Source organism: Rhinatrema bivittatum, chromosome 8 (assembly GCF_901001135.1).
Source record: "Rhinatrema bivittatum chromosome 8, aRhiBiv1.1, whole genome shotgun sequence".
NCBI classification, from domain to species: Eukaryota; Metazoa; Chordata; class Amphibia; order Gymnophiona; family Rhinatrematidae; genus Rhinatrema; species Rhinatrema bivittatum.
The window spans coordinates 175,954,519-175,975,101 of NC_042622.1; the positions used below are offsets into that span (position 1 = coordinate 175,954,519).

The 20,583-nt window shown below is 50.2% G+C and overlaps 1 protein-coding gene across 3 annotated transcripts in view; it reads left to right on the top strand.

Annotated features, from left to right (window-relative positions):
- Positions 1-15,977: 15,977 nt before the first annotated feature.
- BRIP1 (BRCA1 interacting protein C-terminal helicase 1) overlaps positions 15,978-20,583 on the top strand; it is a 309,402-nt gene continuing 304,796 nt past the window's right edge. For 2 of the 3 annotated variants that reach the window (XM_029612654.1, XM_029612656.1), the window contains exon 1: positions 15,978-16,107. The gene's annotated coding sequence lies outside the window, so the exon portion shown is untranslated. Of the gene's footprint in view, positions 16,108-16,660; positions 16,788-20,583 lie in introns of those variants that run through there. The other variant, XM_029612655.1, reaches the window with a different exon arrangement.

A 20,583-nucleotide genomic window follows, 5' to 3' on the forward strand; every position in this document is an offset into this window, starting at 1 on the left:
TCTGAAAGTCCATATAGCTTGGGAGTACGTGAATGCCACTTATCCCAAGGATTTCTCTCTGTTATAAAGCAGTGTGATTGCCATGTTAGTCCAACTAAATGTACATAAATAAAGATTATCACCTCTATATCTTTTGTTTAACCTTTTTATTTCCATGCATTTCTTTGAAATGCCTAGGCCCTCCTCCACCCTTTCTCTAGCTTATGTCAAAGAGACAGGGAGGGTCAGCAGCATAAACTTCTGTGACTGGGGTTGCTAGATTTCCCTTTTCATCCACCACTGAAAGTTATGAGAAGCAGCACCAGTACTTTAAGCTTTCCCCAGTGGGACCTAGAACAAAGTTTTCCATTCAGGTAGCTGCTGTGTCCCTGTTGTGAGGGTACATTTTGATAACTGGCAGCCGACGGCCCTTTGTCCTTACTATGTCACAGGGGCTACCGCCGCCATTGGTCGACCCCAGTGACATAGTGAGGGCAAAGGGCCGTCGGTGCCATTTTGACTACTGGCAGCCGACAGACCAAGTCCAGGAGATCGCTCCCGGACCGCTCCTGGACCCCCGCTGGACCACCAGGGACTTTTGGCAGGTCTTTTGGGGGGGGGGGGGGGGGGGTTAGGGGGGTGGGTGTTTTTATTAGATTTTTACTTTTTTATTAAAGATTTGTCTGCGAGCCAGATGCAGCCATCAAAAGAGCCACATCTGGCTCGCGAGCCATTGGTTCCCGACCCCTGGTCTAGCAGTATTCTTCTGTCTCCAGCAGATGGAAGGGGTGCAAATCCTACAGTCTGTGTTAGGGCCTAAGTTAAGTTTTGGGCTTTAGCGACAGGTTTAGTTTAAAAATATATATATATTTAAAGGACAGTTTTCGTAGCTTGACTGGGACCGCAGTGACTGCCTGCAGGTCAGAGTCTCCTGCCTCCCAGGGGGTTGTGAGGTCCTGAGGGGACCATCCTCTCTGGTTGTAGGCTGCAGCTGAGGTACTGGGTGACTTTCTTTGTTCCAGCTCATTCACTACTGGGGGTGATACCGGGGAGCCCGGCTCACTCCCCCAGTAGGGACAGGACCCAGAGGGCTAGCGGCAAGTATTTGTAAAAAAAAAAAAAAAAAAAAATTTTTTTTCAGACTGTCAGTTCCTTTTGTTGTGACTTTGCTCTCCCTTTCCTTCCAATTCGGGGGGGGGGGGGGGGGGGGGGGGGGGGGTAGTAATCTTGCACTGTTTTCGCCGTGTTTTGGGGGTACCTTCTTTTTATTCTCCCTTATGCTGCGGACAGCCTGTCCGGCCTGTGGCGCCACGCGGGATGGCCTCTTTTCGAATTGCCTTTCTGGGGGAGAGGGAGCTTCCACGGCGCCTCGGAGGGTCATGGTAAGGGTGCAGTCCATGTCTGCATGGAGCTGCCTCCCTCAATTACGGATCCGTTCCCGCAAAACGTGGGAACAGCCGCCATTTTGAACCCTCTTGGGTCCACGGCCTCCGGAGCGGGCGCCATTTTGGGCCCGTTGCTGTCAGCAGTACAGGCAGCGCAGGCAGGGGAATCTCTCCCGCCAAACCTATCCCCGCAGCGGAGAGTCCCTGAGGGGGACAGGCCCGCTGTTTCTGATAGCCTGACCGCTGGGGAGGTTCCTACTGGGGGCGAGGATCCTGTCTCCTTGGACTCCTCCTTCTCTTCAGAATTTGTTCTCTTGATGCATAAGGCCTTTAAGGCCCGGAAAGCTGGAAAACAGACCTCTGGACCTGGACCCACAACCTGGGGCCCCGAAGCGGGCCAAGACAGCGGAGGACCCTGGTCCTTCATCAGGTGGATACGGATACCTCCACGGATTCGGATGAACCCGTTGATCCGGAGTTTCCCGCTCAACCCCCAAAGGAGGTGGAAGGGGAGACAAAGCCATTTACGAGTGGTGGCAGGCGGTCTCATGGGGCGGAGGGAGACGGCCCGAAGGTCGTACGCCTGTTTCGTAAGGATAAGTTGGGTCCGCTCATTCCAGTGATTTTAGGGGAATTGGGCATTCCCCTTCCTCAGGAAGAGTCCAGGTTGGGGGTTACAGATCCTGTGGTATTGGGGATCCGGGGTCCACTGTCCTCTTTCCCATTTCATTTTTCGGCTACCGATTTACTTTTCAAGGAGTGGGACACTCCGGACTTGGGCCTTAAGGTGGCTAAGGCCATGGATAAACTAGCCGCTGCCTGAAGAGGCCTTGGAACTTTTATGAGTGCCTAAGGTGGATGCAGCGGTGACGGCAGTCATGAAGAAGACCACCATTCCGGTCACTGGGGGGACGGCCCTTAAGGATCTACAGGATCGCAAGCTCAAGGTTCAACTGAAGAAGATTTTTGGTTTCCGCCCTGGGCATCCGAGCGGCGATGTGTAGTAATTTTTCTTTGCAGGCGAGCCTGTGTTGGGTTCAACAGCTTTTGGCTAACGAATCGCTATCTCAAGCGGAATCTTTGCAAGCGGGATGTTTAGAGGCGGTGATAGCCTGTAGCGCTGATGCCTTCCACGACTTGCTCCGTATGTCTTCCAGAGCCATGGTGTCGACTGTTTCCGCCAGGCGTCTACTGTGGCTACGCCACTGGGCGGCGGTCGTGTCATCTAAATCTCAGTTGGGTTCCTTACCGTTTAAAGGAAAGTTGCTCTTTGGAAAGGAGCTAGAAGACCTCATTCTGTCCTTGGGCGAGAATAAGGTGCATCGGTTGCCGGAGGATAGACCGAAGTCGAGAGGTTCCTTCTCCTCCAGGGCTCTTTCGGGGAGGCCAGAGGTCTAGGACTTCTCGGGGGTCAGTTTCTTCCTTTCGTCATAACGCCACCCGGCAGCAGACGTATTCTCAGTCCTTTCGTGGCTGGCGTTTCGGGAGACCTGGCACCGGCCAGAGTGCGCCCAGCGGAAAGCCTTCACAATGATGTGCTGCCAGTCCGCTGCTTAGTTCCTATGGTGGGAGGCAGATTGTCTCTTTTTTACGAGGAATGGGCCAAAATCACATCGGATCAGTGGGTACTGTCGGTGATAAGACACGGTTACGCGTTAGATTTTGCTCGCCGGGTCGGTCCACATTTTCTGGTCTCTCCATGCGGTCATGCCACCAAGCGTCGCGCAGTAAAGGACACCCTGCGGCGCCTGATGGACATTGGTGCCGTTGTTCCGGTTCCTCCGGAACTTCAAAAGGGTCGTTATTCCATTTACTTCGTGGTACCAAGAAAGAGGGAACTTTGACCCATTCTCGACCTCAAGTTAGTCAACAGGTGTCTGCGAATCCCTCGCTTCCGAATGGAAACGTTAAGGTCCGTCAGTTCGGCAAGGGGAATTTCTTGCGTCTCTAGATCTCATGGAAGTGTATTTACACATCGGGATTTGGGCCGATCATCAGAGGTTTCTGAGGTTTTCAGTGTTGGGTCAGCACTACTAATTTCAAGCCCTCCCATTCGGTCTGGCCACTGCACCTCGCACCTTTACCAAGATTATGGTGGTTGTGGCAGCACAGTTACGGAAGGAGGGGTTGCTAGTGCACCCATATCTGGACGACTGGTTAATTCGGGCGGTCGGAGGTGCTTTGCCGGGAAGCGATAGATTGCATACTTCAGTTGTTAAAAGCCCTCGGCTGGGTGGTCAACCTGTCCAAGAGTCATCTCGTGCCATCTCAGTCGGAGTTTTGGGGAGCTCTGTTCGACACTTGTCATGGTAGAGTGTCCCTCACGGAAGAAAGGATGCTCAAGCTCCAAGGTCAGGTGCAAGCCTTGTTGACCAAGCAAATTCTGACGGTATGGGATTACTTACAAGTCCTAGGTTCTATGGCTTTGACTTTGGAATTGGTCCCATGGGCATTTGCGCATCTGCAGCCTTTACAATCCCCGTTGCTTTCCCAATGGAGCCCGGTTTCGGAGGAATTCCATCTTCCTTTACCGATGATGGAGTCTGCACGGGACAGTCTGGACTGGTGGTTGCTTTCGGACAGTTTGCAACGGGGGGTCCCTTTAGCGGTTCCCGACTGGACTGTGGTCACCACGGATGCCAGCCTACACGGTTGGGGAGCAGTATGCCTGAGAAAGTCGGTACAGGGGCGGAGATCCTCAGAGGAAGCGCAATGGTCCATCAATCGCTTGAAGACCAGGTCGGTGCGACTGGCACTGCAGGCGTTTCTTCTGATTCTCCGAGGCAAGTCAGTCTGAGTTCTCTCCGACAATGTGACCACAGTGGCTTACATCAATCGCCAGGGTGGAACCCGGAGTCATCCGGTGGCGTTGGAGGCTCGTCTGTTGATCTCGTGGGCGGAACGGCATTTAGTCAGCATAGCGGCTTCTCACATAGCTGGAGTGGAAAACGTTCATATGGATTTTCACAGTCGTCATGCCGGAGAGTGGGAGCTCTCGGAGGAGGCCTTTCAGACTCTCTGCACTCGGTGGGGCTCGCCAAGTATGGATCTGATGGTGACGTCGGTGACGTCAGCGAGACACAGGAGCAGAGGGTGTGGACGCTCTGGTTCTTCCTTGGCCCACCGTTGTTCTGCTGTATGTGTTTCCACCTTGGCCTCTCATAGGCCAGATCCTTCGTCGCATTGAATTACATCCGTCAGAAGTAATTCTGATTGCACCAGATTGGCAGACGCCCTTGGTTTGCAGATCTAATCAATCTGACCATCGGCCCCTTACGGTTTCAAGACTGGCCGAACCTGCGTCATCAGGGTCCCGTTTGTTTTGACCAGGTCGAGCGCTTTTGTCTAGCGGCATGGCTTTTGAGAGGAAGCGGTTGAAGTTCAGAGGGTATTCGGATGCCATTGTCACTACCCTATTGTGTTCACGGAAGACTTCTACGTCGTTCTCTTATGTACGAGTGTGGAAGGTTTTCGAAGCATGGTGTCTTGACCGGGGTCTTCTCCCTACTCGGGCAGGGATACCAGACATTTTGAGTTTTCTTCAGGCCGGTCTGGCGAAGGGTTTGTCGTGTAGTTCTCTGCGGGTGCAGGTGGCCGCTCTCGGCTCTTTACGAGGCAATATTCAAGGTGCGAGTTTGGCGGCGCATCCTGATGTTGCTCATTTTTTTGCGACGGGCGAAGCATCTGCGTCCTTCGATGCGGCAGCCATGACCATCTTGGAACCTTAATTTAGTTCTTAAAGCTTTGTGTGCGGCTCCTTTTGAACCTCTCCGTAGAGCGACTTTGAAGGACCTCACTTTGAAGGTTGTGTTCCTGGTAGCGATTGCCTCTGCCCGTCAGCTGTCAGAGATTCAGGCACTGTCGTGTAGGGAGCCCTTTTTACGAATTTCGGACTCTAGGGTTTCTCTGCGTACAGGCCTTCCTTTCTTCCCAAGGTGGTGTCCTCCTTTCATCTCAATCAGTCGGTGGAGCTACCTTCCTTTTCCGACTTGGATGGGGGAGATCCCTTGTCGAAGGATTTACGGAAGTTGGATGTGCATAGGGCATTGCTGCGCTACCTAGAGATTACCAATGGTTTTCGAGTTTTAGATCACCTCTTTGTGCTCTGGAGTGAGCCAAGGCGGGGCAACATGGCATCTAAGACTACCATTGCTCGGTGGCCAAGGAGACCATTAATTTGGCTTATCTTTTGAGTGGTCGTTCGTTGCCAGAGGGCCTTCGGGCTCAATCGACTCGTGCCCAAGCTGCTTCCTGGCGGAATGTCATTTGATTTCCCCCAAAGAAATTTGTAGAGCGGCTACTTGGAAGTCATTTCATACTTTTGCCAGGCATTATCGCCTGGATGTCCGGGATTCCGGGACGGCTGGTTTTGGAGAAGGTGTACTCTGGGCCTCTCTGGATCCCATCCTAAGTAAGTACAGCTCTGGTACATCCCAGGAGAGTCTGTACTGATCCGGGTACATACAGGCAAAAGAAAATTAGGTTTTACCTTTGATAATTTTCGTTCAGTCCAGAGTCCCGCCCATGTTACATTTGAAGGTAATGGAGAGTCCGCACTGTGTTTTCTTTTTTGTCTCAACCGACTAGCTCGGGTTCTGTACTCCTATGGGGGTTCATGAGCCGGTTTTTTTTCAGGTTGTTAGGTTACTGTATATAGTTAGTTTGGGTTTTTTGGATCTATTCTGCTTTGACATTAATACTGCCAGACTGTAGGTGGCAGCATAAGGCGGAGTTTTTGTTGATAAACTTCTGTCTCCATCTGCTAGGGGGGGCAAAACCCAGGAGTCTGATAATTTTCGTTCCTGTAGTACCACAGATCAGTCCAAAGGTAAGACCTAATTTTCTAATTTTCTTTTCCTGTAGTACCACGGATCAGTCCAGACTGCTGGGTTTTGCCTCCCTTCCAGCACATGGAGACAGAAAAAAACTTGTAAGGCACACCCTCAAAACCTGGTGTGCTACCTGCCTCTCTTCAGAATTATCAATATCAAAGCAGAAATAACATGGAGGATAAAGGTGCGGCAGAGAGTTCAGAAATTTGTATATCAAGTAAACAACCAGCAAACTTGAACCTATTAATAAAACTGAAGAACATGTAGCCTTCTTCTGGTTTCTGCAGTAGAAGAAAAATTAACTAACCAACGCGGACTCTCACGATAAATCCTCTGAGAGATGGGCGTCTAGACTGATCTGTGGTACTACAGGAACGAAAATTATCAGGTAAGCACTCATTTTCCTTTCCCTGTATGTACCCGGATCAGTCCAGACTGGGATGTACCAAAGCTTCCCTACCCCGGGTGGGACATCGAGATTCCCACTTGCAGCACGCCTCTGCCATCATCTGGAACTTGAACATCCAAACGGTAGTGATGAGCAAAAGTGAATATTTTTCCAGGTTGCTACCCTGCAAATCTCTTGTGGTGACACTGACTGACATTCAGCCAAAGAGGAGGCTTGAATGTGCTTTCAAGCCTTCCAGAACCGGCCGGCCCCATCAAATGTAAGCCGACAAGATAGCCTCCTTCAACCATCTGGCTATAGTTGACTTGGATACTTGTTGTCCTTTCTTAGTGCCATTCCACAAGACTAACAAATGGTCGGAAACCCAGAACGAATTTGTGACCTCCAAATAACACAGGAGAACCCTCCTGACATCAAGCCGCTTCAATTCCCTAGCATGCAGTGCCTCCAAATCAATGTGCGAAAATGCCGGAAGCTCCACAGACTGATTCAGATGGAATGATGAAACCACCTTCGGTAAGAAAGATGGAATGGTTCTAAGGGAGACCCCCGAGTCCGAAAAACGTAGAAAAGGCTCCCGACAGAACAGTGCTTGAAGTTCAGATACTCTGCGAGCTGAGAAAATAGCCACTAAAAACACCGCCTTTAAGGTAAGGTCCTTCAGGGTAGCTCTCTTAAGAGGCTCAAAAGGTGCATCACACAAGACTCTTAAAACCAAATTCAGACTCCACGACGGACATATCACACGGACTGGAGGATTCGCCCCCTCGAAGAAAACATACCACATCAGGCTGTGGCACAAGGGAACTGTCATCAAGCTTACCTAGGAGACATCCCAAAGCTGCTACTTGGACCCAAAGGGAATTAAAGGACATACCTTTAGCTAAGCCCTTCTGTAAAAATGCCAGAATCTGAGGGATTAAGACCTACGGGGAAGAACCCTGTGCTCCTTGCACCACAGCTCAAACACCTTCCATACTGTAACATATGTCAAGGAGGTAGAAGGTTTACGCGCATGTAAGAGGGTAGTTATAACTTCCTCCGGATAACCTTTCTTTCTCAATCGCCTCCGCTCAAAAACGATCCGCCTGATCGAAAAATATAGGACCTCGACCTAGTAGGTGAGCCAGATGACCCAGTCGAAGAGGACCGTCCACTGCCAGATTGACTAGGTCTGCAAACAATGGGCGCCTAGGCCATTCCGGAGCTACTAGGATTACCTTTCCTGGATGAACCTCTACGCAGCGCAACACTTTCCCGACCAGCAGCGGGGGAAGACAGTAGAATTTTGGACGGCCACGGAAGCACCAAGGCATTTACTCCCTTCCGCTCCGTGCTCTCGTCTGCGACTGAAAAAACAGAAGGCCTTGGCGTTCTTCTGAGTTACCATCAAATCTAGATGGGGCCGACTCCACCTTTGAATGATTAGGGCTATTGCCTCATTGGATAGCTCCCACTCCCGGGGAACGATCCACTCTCGGCTCAAGTAATCCGCCTACACTTTGTCCGTGCCTGCGATGTGTGATGCTGTCAGAATGTCTAGATGCTTCTCTGCTCAGACCATGAGCTGTGCCACCTCTGCGGCTACCGGACGACTTTTGGTTCTGCCTTGACGGTTGATGTAGGCCACCTTTGTCGCATTGTCGGACAGCACCCGCACCGCTCGCTTGCACACAATCCGCAGAAAAAGGTGAAGCACCAGCTGGACCGCCTTCGTCTCTAGGCTCCTAGACGTCTCTGGCGATGGACGTCGGAAAAAAATCAACAGAACCAGAGGTCACGATTTGAAGCTCCAGGGAGGAAGACTCAGAACCAATGTCAGGAAGTATTTCTTCACAGAGAGGGTGGTGGATGCCTGGAATGCCCTGCTGGAGGAAGTGGTGAAGACCAGAACTGTGAAGGACTTCAAAGGGGCGTGGGATAAACACTGTGGATCCATAAAGTCTAGAGGACGTGAATGAAGAGTGGGTGGCTCGCGGGTATGATGGCTACTACCTGGAGGTAATAACCTTATTCAATAAACAAACACACGGTTAATGCGACTCCAACATTGCTCTAAGCTTCAACGGCAAGAAGAAATGTGGAAAAAAGGATTTGCATTCACAAAAAAGCGGGGAGTAGCTTGCTTGTTACGGTGGTTACTACCCCAAACCAAATAAGTCTGATACTATATCCAGCATAGCTCTCTGCTTCAACGGCAGGGGAGGAAGACCGATACTTCACGCATATTCAGCATAGCTCTCTGCTTCAACGGCAGGGGAGGAAGACCGATACTTCACGCATATTCAGCATAGCTCTCTGCTTCAACGGCAGGGGAGGAAGACCGATACTTCATGCATATTCAGCATAGCTCTCTGCTTCAACGGCAGGGGAGGAAGACCGATACTTCACGTATATTCAGCATAGCTCTCTGATTCAACCGCAGGGGGGATGAAGAAAAGTGGATCTATATACAGAGAACAACCAACAAGGACTGAATTACATAGTCTGGGTAAACAAATAAGCATGGGTGTAGCTTGCTTATTGCAGCGGTTACTACCCCTAACTAATTAAGCTAGATATTTCACTTAGATGCAGTTCCAATACTGCTCTCTACATTAATGATGTGGGTGGAAGGGAAATAGAACCAAAAGGTTACTAAGAGCCAAGAGAAACAAATAAGTATGAGAAGGAAAAAAAAGTGTGAAGCTTGCTGGGCAGACTGGATGGGCCGTTTCGTCTTCTTCTGTCGTCATTTCTATGTTTCCTCCATGGCCCAGGTTCCTTGAACCGCCTGCGTCTGGCAAGACTGCTCCCCAACCTGAAAGGCTGGCATCCGTGGTGATCACTCCCACTGAGGCACTTCGAGATCCACTCTGTGAGACAGGTGCTCCGGGATCAGCCACCAGCGAAGACTGGATCTTGCGGATTCTGTGAGCGGCAAAGGGATCTGAAACTCCTCCGATTTTGGATCCCATCGAGAAAGTAATGCTCTCTGTAATGGTCTAAAATGAGCAAACGCCCAAGGAACCAACTCTAGAGTGGAAGCCATGGAACAGAGGGCCTGCACGTAGTCCCAAACCATGGGCATCGGGAGCATGATATGTGACGGACTTGCTGTGTCAACTTGGAAATCCTGTCCGGCTGGAGAAAGACTTTCCCCACCCAGGTATCGAATCAGACTCCCAAGAAGTCTAACACCTGGGATGGGAGAAGATTGCTTTTCGCTTGATTGACTACCCAACCCAGTGACTCCAGGAGCCCCTCAACTCTGCTGACCGCTGCCTCGCACAGCTCCTTCAACTTTGCCCGAATGAGCCAATCGTCGAGATAGGGTTGAACGAGCACGCCCTCCCTCCGAAGGGTCGCTACCACTACCACCATCACTTTTGTGAACGTCCGAGGTGCTGTCGCAAAACCGAAGGGCAGCGCACAGAACTGGAAATAGTTGCTGAGGATCTTGAAGTGAAGGAACCTCTGATGATCCTTGGGGATGGCTATGTGTAAGTACGCCTCGGACAAGTCCAGAGAAGCCAGAAAACTTGTCCCTGCGACCTGCCGCTATGACGGAGTGCAGGGCTTCCATCCTGAAACGAGGGATCTTGAGGGCCCTGTTCACCTTCTTCAAGTCGAGGATCAGCTGGAAATGACCCTTCCATCTTGGGGTTGATGAAGTAGATGGAATAGCGCCCTCTTAAGAGTTTCACCTGGGGGACGGGCACAATGACCCCCAGACTCAGGAGTCTATCGAGGGTCTGAAGCACATACCGCCCTTTGGCGAGAGAACCGCAAGGGGACACTAGAAACAGGTCTCGGATGGGCCGAGCAAATTCCAACGCATAACCTTGTTTTATGACATCGAGAACCCATTGGTCAGAGGTTATCTTGACCCACTCCTCGTAGAAACTGGACAGTAGTCTGCCCACTCTGGGAATCAAGGAATGGGCCTCCTGTATCTCATTGCACGGACTTGGCTCCAAGGGAAGTGGAGCCTGCACTGTCCCTGGTGGGCCGCCTGCCCTGAAAGGAATGAGACCAAGGGTGGGCCCTACCTACGGGTTGCCGCTGAGTTGCCCCCGGGGCCCTGCTCTGCCAAAATCTTCTTTGGCCTTGAAACAGAGCGCGGGCCACAAGAAAACCTCTAGAGGGCCTCGGGCTATCCTCCGGAAGCTTATGAACTTTGTTCTCGCCCAGTGACTTGATCAATTGCTCCAAATCTCCACAAAAAGGAATTTACCCTTGAAAGGCAACGAGCTCAACTGGGCCTTAGAGACATCGGCGGACCAACTACGTAGCCACAGAAACCTCCTATCTGAGACTGCGGATGCCAAGGACCTGGAAGAAGTCCATAGGAGGTCATACAAGGTATCCGCCCCATAGGCAACCACCGCCTCCAGGCACTCCGCCTGAGCTGATTCCTGGGGTGGTAGGTCCTGTCAAGTTAACTTCTGTATCCAATGTAAACTGGCCCGAGCATAAAACTGCTGCAAACTTCCGCCCGAATGCCCAGGGCGGAAACCTCAAAAATCCGCTTGAGGAGAACTTCTAGTTTCCTGTCCTGGAGATCCTTCAAGGCCACCGCCTGAGCCACCGCGATCATACTTCGCTTTGTGACTGCCGACACCGAAGCGTCCACCTTGGGAAATCTCAGGAACTCCAAGACCTCCTCGGGCAGCGGGTACAATTTTTCCATCGCGTGCCCCACTCTGAAAGCCACGTCCGGAACATCCCACTCCCAAGACATCAACTGTTGAAGCATGGGATGCAGCGGAAAAGTCCTGGAGGGACCCCACAAACCAGAGAGGACCGGGTCCACCAAACCCTGGGGAACCGATTCCTGAAGAAGGTCCACTCCGAGCTCCGCTGAGACCCACGGAATAAGCGGGTCCAATTACTCTTTGTGAAACAGGTAGACCACCTTAGGATCATCGCCTTCCAGAGAAGCTTTTGCCAAGTTCCTCCTCCTCCAACTCCCCCCCCCCCCCCCCCCCCCCCCCCCCCCCCCCCCCCCCCCCCACCCCCCCCCCCCCCCCCCCCCCCCCCCCCCCCCCCCCCCAGAGAGAGGTGGAGAAGCCAGGGACGTATCCGCTTGGCCCACTCCCGCTGGATCAGATACTGGAGTTCCAGCCCCCAGAAGGGAAGAGCCTTGAAGCTTCTTTATCCGAAGAACCCCCTGGGGGTCCTGCAACCGAGGGACCTTAGAAGGGGGCCCCTCAGATTGCCCCTGTGCTATGGCTCCCTTTTGTTGTGACTGGGTGGCCAGAAACGCTTTGTGCATAAGGAGCATAAAATCCAGGGAAGAGGCCTCTGAGCCGCCGCCCCTCCCCGGCGGAGCATAGAGTTCGTTATCTAAGTTGTCTTGGGGCCGGTCCTGCTGCTGGGGCCTGGAGAAAAGGGGAGGGGATTTCCCTCCTGACCTAATGCTCTGGCCTCTGCCGTGGCAAAACTATCCAAAATGGCCACCATTCCCGCGCTCAGCGGGAAAGGATCGGCCTGAGTGCCCTGAGCAGCCTGTCTCTTTCTGATAACCGCTAACGAATCTGAAGTGCCTTCCCCGCCGGGAAGGCACCTGGCATAGAGACCTGCGAGGGAGAGCCGAGCATCGGACTCCCCGCATGTGGTACAATGCGTTGGATGCAGCATTGCAATGGCAAGGAGGGGGGGCAGGAGAGAAAATGGCGTGAACACCACCGCTGCCTCCGAGATAGGCCCCGTCGGCTCAGCGCTCCCGTGAGAAAAACGCACCCTGCAGGAATCCCAGAAGAAGGATGTGCAAATAGAAATTTCTTTTTTATTTTCCCCCAGATGGGCCAGATGGGAAAGAACCGCACTACCGGTATCCCCCCCAAGATCCTTACCAGAGTGGAGCCCCGTGGGATCCCCAATCCCAGTTCCAGAATCGCCTGCTACCAGGAGGGATGGCCTCACTGAGACCTACCTACCCACCCCCTGCGAGGCTGAATCCTCAGTGGCTCTGGCTTGATGAAACTGCCTTGACTTTCTATATATTTGTTTTTTTAAATAACTTTATAAGCTCTTTGCTGCCACTATCCTCACTAAGATTATTCTCCTCCTCCTTTTTTTTTTTTATATTAGTCTACACTCCAATGAGAAGTGCAGACTGCAGGTTTTGCACCATCTCCATCTGCTGGTTATGAAGGGGTGCCTTACAAGTTTTTCTCCTTCTCCATCTGCTGGAAGGGAGGCAAAACCTAGCAGTCTGGACTGATCTAGGTATGTACAGGGAATTAGATTTTGTTTTAAAATGTATATTCTGCCTTTCATGATGCTTCAAAGTAGATTGCATTCAGAAACTGAAGGCTTTTTTTTCCCCGTCCCAATGGGTTTACAATCTAAGGGCCTTATTTCCTAAGGCTTTTCTCCCATTCTATGGGGAAAAATGCTTAGTAAATGGTGTCTTATTTTACCTTAGGTAATGGAGGGGGAAATTATTTAAACACAATCACAGAGTGTCAGTGGAACTGTAAATCCTGTAGGGCAGCGTACTTGGGAGTGGCTTGAGCTCAGACGTGGATAGGTGGGTATTTTAAATCCAAAACCAGCTGGCTTTCTATTAGGCCGATACAGTAAAAGTCACGGGAGAGCGCCCACTCTCCTGTGCGTGCGATTCAGGGGGAAGAATATGCTAATGAGGGCCTGTGGTAAAAATAGGCGCTAGGGACACTAGTGCATCCCTATTGCCTCTTTTTTGATAGGAGTGGCGGCTGTCAGCAAGTTTGAGAGCCGATGCTCAATTTTGCCAGCGTCGGTTCTCAAACCCGCTGACAGCCACGGGTTCGAAAAACTGACGCTGGCATAATTGAGCGTCAGTCTTCTGACCTGCGGGCTGATTTAAAAAATTTTTTATTTTTGGGGCCTCTGACTTAATATCGCTATGATATTAAGTCTGAGGGTGTACAGAAAATCAGTTTTTTCTGCTTTTCTGTATACTTCCCTAGTGCCTGCAGAACTTAATGCCAGCCTTTGGGCAGGTGTTAATTTTTTAAAGTAAAATGTGTGGCTTCGCTGCCTATTTTGCTTTCTGGATCGCGCTGGAATAACTAATAGGCCCATTAACATGCAGTTGCATGTTGCGGGCGCTATTAAGTTTCGGGGGGTTGGACGTGCCTTTTCGACATGCTATTACCCCTTACTGCAGGGGTCGGGAACCAATGGCTCGTGAGCCAGATGTGGCTCTTATGATGGCTGCATCTGGCTCGCAGACAAATCTTTAATAAAAAAGTAAAAATCTAATAAATCCCCCCCCTCCCCCCCCCAAGACCTGCCAAAAGTCCCTGGTGGTCCAGCGGGGGTCCAGGAGCGATCTCCTGGACTTGGGCTGTCGGCTGCCAGTAGTCAAAATGGCGCTGACGGCCCTGGACCCCCGCTGGACCACCAGGGCCTTTTGGCAGGTCTTGGGGGGGTCAGGAGGGTGGGGGGTTGTAGTAAATTAATTTGGCAGGTCTTGTATGGCTCTCACGGAATCACATTTTAAAATATGTGGTGTTCATGGCTCTCTCAGCCAAAAAGGTTCCCGACCCCTGCCTTACTGACAGGTCGATACAGTAACGTGCAGTTAAAGATTCCCCGTCTGTAACGTGCTGGGAGCGCACAATACAGACGAGTAAGGCGATTCAGCGATACAGTCTCCAGTTTCACGTGTCCCTAGCGCTTCCTAAAACAGACGCATAACCCTTTCCGCACCCAGCATGTAAATGAACGAAAAAGCTGTATAATGAAGGAATTAGCTATTCCCCTCCGATACTGTAACAGGCGCTGATATTATCTCCTCAGTAACCCGCTGTTTTGCCGCGGCCTTAACGTGCTAGTTTACCGCCTCTCCCTAGTAGGAGTTAGTGTAGTGTAAAAAACATTGCTTACCTGCCCTGGTCCCGTCCGGTCTCCGGTCCAGCCCGGTCTCCTGCAGCCCCGTCCGGTACCCTCCTCCCGAAGCAAAAAAAAAAAAACAAAACGAAAAAGTAGCAAGGTTCGGGCCTGCTACGGCAGACCCTTCTCCCTTCCTCCCGATTTCGCACGGGCATCCATCCAGGCAGAGGGAGCGGGCGGCGAAACGGCCTCCGGTTCCCTCTGCCTGGATGAACGTACGGCCCCCGCCGGAATGAATGCCCGTGCAATTTTGGCGCTCATGCCATGAGCGCCAAAATCGCACGGCCATTCATTCCAAAATCGCACACCAAAATCGCATGGCCATTCATTCCAAATCGCTCTGCAAGGCGCAATAACAACAAAAATAAGATTGGGCACCAAAATCGTGCCAAAATCGCACGGCCACCGGCAGTGAAGGAATGGCCGTGCGATTTCAGCATGTGAAGGAATGATGTCATGGCATGTGACGCGTGGGTCCAGGCGGCGGCGGCGGCGGGGGGACGCGCGTTAGTTTCAGACGGCCGGGGGGCGGGTGGTCACGTGTTAAATCTAGGCCGGGTCGCACAGACGCGCATTCATCCGCCTGCATGAGTGAATGAATGCGTGCCTGTGCGACCCCTGCAATTCGGCGGTCAAGGCAGGGGTCATGGCATGTGACTGCCTTGAGCGCCGAATCGGAGGGGTCGCACAGGCGCGCATTCATTCACTGCCGGTGGGGGCTGCCGGAGAGGCAGCCCCTACCGGCAGTGAATCAATTCATTCATCCAGGCGCCGAAAGCAGCTCCGCTTTCGTCGCCTGCCGGGGGGGCTGCCTCTCCGGCAGCCCCCACCGGCAGTGAATGAATGCGCGCCTGTGCGACCCCTGCGATTCGGCGCTCAAGGCAGTCACATGCCGTGATCCCTGCCTTGAGCGCCGAATCGCAGGGGTCGCACAGGCGCGCATTCATTCATCCAGGCGGAGGAGCCGGCTGCTTTCGCCGCCTGGATGAATGAATGTCATTTGAAATGACGGGTACCAGCGCACCCAGGTTACTGTATAGGCGCTGTATTAAGGGGTAAAGCTAGCGCGTTCAAAACGCGTGTCCAAACGCGGGCTAACAGTGGGCTCCACCGGAGCCCATATGTGGGGGGTGGAATCAGCAGCCTAAAACTGTAAGAAATTAGAGGCGGCGGCTACAATGAGGGTCGTTTAAAGAGAGCTGTGGGGCAGATAAGGACTCAGCTGTGACAGAGTTAAGAATCTGCTGGCAGCAGGAACGAAGGCGGAGAGAAATGAATTATGGAGACTTCACACACAGGCATCGGACTCTCTTGATTCCAAGTACGGAGTTTTATTTTCCTTAACGCAAATTCTAGCCGCTGCCTCCAGTCTTCCCTGAAAATACCAGCCCGACCACTCTACCTCTGCCTCCCTGGCCGGATGCTATTTGGAACGCCTCGCGCCCTCCTTATGAACGTCGTCTGTCAGAGTATTTCCGTCTTCCAGCACCGCTCGCTCTCATTGGCTCGTCCGCGCGCAAGGCTCCTCCCAGTCCAGCACGGATTAGCTGGCAATCCGGCTCGCTGATTGGTGGGTGCCGCGGCGGGAAGCTCTGGCTGGCCTGCAGCCGGGGTTTGAGCGGTTTTCGGTGGGCAGGTAAACAAGGGATTTCTCGCTGCCCTTCCCGGGAGCTCCCAGAGGGGTTCGCGGCCTAGCCCGGGGTTCTGTTCCGTATAAGCGGCTCACAGGGAGGGTACTTGTCGGCCGCAGTCCGTTGAGGGGCGCTGGGGCCTTTACCTGCCCCACCGCCGGTTCGCGTGAAAGAGACTCCGCGTTTGGCCAGAACGTGAGAAATCCCAGGAAAGGACTCGCCGGTCTTTCCTGGACTTGATCAGCTACGGCTGAAAAGCGCTATCAGAGATGCCGCATCGTCTCGCTGCGGGGAAGGGGGCGTGATAGCTTCATCAGAAACTCCCCGAGTGGCCCCCAACTTGGAAGAGCGGATTGTGGGCCTAGTATTCTCCCCCCCCCCCCCCCAATATATTATAGAACACAAATAAGGGCGAGATCGTTAAGCGCTACTTTCACTTGCTTGTCGGAGACAGTATTGTCGGTGTTATTTATTACAGTACGCGGTTCGTTTTCTCCTGCGGCAGTCTTTGTTTTTTTCATTTAAAAAAAAAAAAAAAAAAGTTTCTTACCTATAACAGGTGTGCTCCGTGGACAGCAACGTAAACAGCCACACAAGTGGGTGACATCAGTCTCTTGCGCCGAATTCGAGCACTGTCCTCCTTACAAGCTCAGAAGCTTCCAGAACTTTAACTGAGCATGCATAGGTATTTCTGCTGAATTGTTGCCTTTGAAGACGTTCCCAGTTTCAGTCCAATAGTTTATTTTCAAATCATCCTTTTTTTTTTTTTTTAAAAAGCTTTCTGGGGAAGTGGGAGGGACTTGGGTGTCTGTTTGCTTTGCAAAATAATAAATACAACCACACAAATGGTTCTCCCTAGCTAGGGTTGCTTTCTTTTTCTTTTAGCAACCCTGTTCCTAGGCAGAAAGCATTTGTGTAAATACAAACTTTTTCTTTTTTTTAGTTATTAATGACAGTTCTAGGGATGGATGCTCTGAAGTTTGTATTCGTTTGCATATCTATCTAGGCAATAGTGGTTTATAAACATGTTTCTGTTGGGTTATGTCACAGCATTCAGTATTTCTGCAGTTGGTAATTTAATTTGGAAGGCAGTAGAGGCTGCTATTGCTCGAAATTGGTTCTGGTGGATCCAGCTTGTCCAATGTGTAGCAATGTGATATATTGTCTTAACTATCTTGAAATTTTGTTTTTAAATACTTTAACTCTTTCCTATGTTCTAAGTGAGAAACAAAAAGTGTTGTGATTTTTCAAAATGGTTGAGTTCTTTTTAGGTAGTATAAGCGTGCTCTTCTGCAATCGCTCGGGCCGATACAGTACAGTGTGCTCCGGACGCATGTTTTCGACGCTCTAGAGTTACCCCTTATTCAATAAGGGGCCGAAAACGTGCGTCCAATCCCCCGAACCTAATAGCACCCGCAACATGCAAATGCATGTTGATGGCCCTATTAGGTATTCCCGCGCGATTCAGAAAACAAAATGTGCAGCCAAGCCGCACATTTTGCTTTCAAAAATTAGCGCCTACCCAAAGTAAGCGCTAATTTCTTCGGGTACCGGGAAAGTGCACAGAAAAGCGATATTAAGTCGGAGGTCCCGAAGGGTAAAAAAAAAATTTGAAGTCGGCCCGCGGCTGTCAGGTCGAAAACAGGACACTCAATTTTGCCGGCGTCCGGTTTCCCAGCCCATGGCTGTCAGCGGACTCAAGAACAGACGCTGGCAAAATTGAGCGTCTGCTTTCAAACCTGCTGACAGCCGCCGCTCCGGTCGAAAAGGAGGCGCTAGGGACGCGCTAGTGTCCCTAGCGCCTCCTTTTGCCTGTTTTTACCGCCGAGCCTCATTTAAATACAGAATTGCGCGCACAGAAGAGTGGCCTGTGCGTGTGCCCGCCCGCTCTCCCGCGGACTTTACTGTATCGGCCTGTAAGTTGGGAAAAGTTGTTCCCTTTTTGTTTTATGAGATTTTGGGAAGAAAGTAGGTAACTCTATTTGATTAAGGTGGAAATCTGAAGTCATCTTAGGCAAGAATTTTGGGTTTGTTCTTAGTGATGGAACACCATATAAGGTTTATACGCCTCTAGAGCTTGATGTTCTCCAATTCTTGTCTGTAGTTACTGCTGTAAGGAATACTACTTTCCAAGACATCAGTTGAGCAGTAATCTCCCCCAGGGGTTTAAAGGTTAAGTTAACTATTATAGTATAAAACCTAAATCTCATTTAGGCATTGGAGGTCATATTAATTGATGAACATTTGTAAGACACTTTACAAACCATTGGATTAATGGGTCCTGCAGTATTGGTTTGTTTAGAGTTGAATTATAATAAGCGACAATGGCACTTAAATGTACCTTTATTGAAGAGCTTGCTAGTCTCTGTGGTGAGAGATAGTAAAGATAATGTGAGAGTTGTACTGAGCAATAGTTTGGATCAGTACTGGTTGCTGTACACCAGTTTAAAAATCTCTTATTTTATTTTTTATTTTATTTTATTTATTTAAGTTTTTTATATACCAACATTCAAGACAATAGTCCCATCATGCTGGTTCACATGAAACAGGAGTGCAAAATAAACTTAAACTTGAACAATAGTGCGGAAATAGCAGTGACATGTAACAAGGAAAATTGAACTTGGAATGAGAAGGAAAAAGGAAAACCAGCTAATTACATATAATTACATTGTAAGAGGTAGCTAATAGTGATGTTGATGGTGATGTGATGATTGTTAGGAGTTAAATGATATTGGAGTTACAGATTTACATTTACTGGAGTAAATTTACATTTATTGGAGTTACAGATTTACATTTACAGATATATGTTCTTTGTGTAGAACATTTCCTTGAAGCCAATATATTTCTTATTTTCATGGTTAAGTTTAGGTGCTTTAGGGACTGATTCCAGCATCCACACCATCAGTGCTAACTTTGGTATTTCTGGGTGTAATAGTATTCCATTGAACTGTGTGAGAAGATCGGCCCTGTTTGGGAAGCATGTTGGATTCCAAATTGATAGTTCAGCTATGGGAACCACAGTTGTCTTGGCAAGTAGGGTGCTATTATTATTTGTGTTCCACCTTCTATTAGTTTTAGAAGAAAAATGTGCTATCATTGGTATTGGTGGGAAAGCATTCATGAAGCTTTGATGCTATGGATTTGTAAATCCATCTCGAGATATTGCTTACTGGAAAGATCTCTTTGAGCAAAAACGGTCGAGCTTCCTGTTGAACGAAGAGGCGAACAGATCGATCTCTGGTGTCCCCCTTGCTTGGAAAATTGTCTGAACTACTTGATTATTCAGTGACCATTCATGGGGATGTAATTGCCTGCTGAAGTGATCCGCTATGGTGTTCTTTCCTGGAAGGTATATTGCTGTTAGATTCATCCCTTGACTGATTGCTAAATCCCAGATATGTGCTGCTTTCTTGCGTAGGCCATAAGATCCGGTTCCACCTTGCTTTTTACTGTAGAACATTGTTACTTGGTTGTCGGTCTGGATTTGTACCATACTTTTATGTATGTATGGCTTGAAAACTTTGAGAGCTTTGAATACTGCCAACATTTCCAGATGATTTATGTGCTGAACAGCCTCCTGAGTAGACTATAGGCTTTGAGTTTTTTGTTGTGCAGATGTGCTCCCAGATGTGCTGGGATGCATTGGTTGTAATCTTGTATACTGAGTGCATCTTCTGGCCAATTGTGAGATTTGAAACCTTTGACCACCATTTTAGTGACTTTTATATATCATAATGGGATTTTTGTTGATAAAGCTTGTGTGTTAGTCTCGCATATTGCTAGCGGGAGGTATCACGGCTCCCATCCGGGAATGGGAGAAGATCACCACCGACCAATGGGTACTAGACATTGTTCGACACGGGTACAGAATTCACTTCCACTCCCCCGCTTCCTCATATAGCGCCGAGGGGGTCCAGACCCCATCAAAACCGCTTGGAGCAGGAGGTGACTGCGTTATTACAACAGGCGATTCGCCGCATCCCTCCGACAGAACATCTCACTGTATTCCACTCCCCTTACTTCCCAATTCCAAAGAAATCCGGGGACCTTCGTCCAATTTTGGACCTCAGAGAACTGAACAAGTTCATCGTCAAGGAAAAGTTCAAAATGATCTCTCTTAAATCTCTACTGCCCTTGATCCAACCCCAAGCCTGGATGTGCTCCATAGACCTCAAGGATGCATACACTCACATTCCTATGCATCCTTCCAAGTCCATGGCCAATACTTCCAACACAAAGTCCTGCCCTTTGGCCTGTCAACAGTGCCCAGGGTGTTCACCAAATGCATGGCAGTGGTGGTGGCATTCCTCCGCCAGCGGGGGTTTATGATATTTTCTTACCTCGACGACTGGCTGTTGGTAGCCGCCAGTCCGGGCACGCTTCAGCAACATCTCCAACATAATTAGTATAGCTGTGTTTAAAAAAGGATTGGATAAGTTCTTGGAGGAGAAGTCCATTACCTGCTATTAATTAAGTTGACT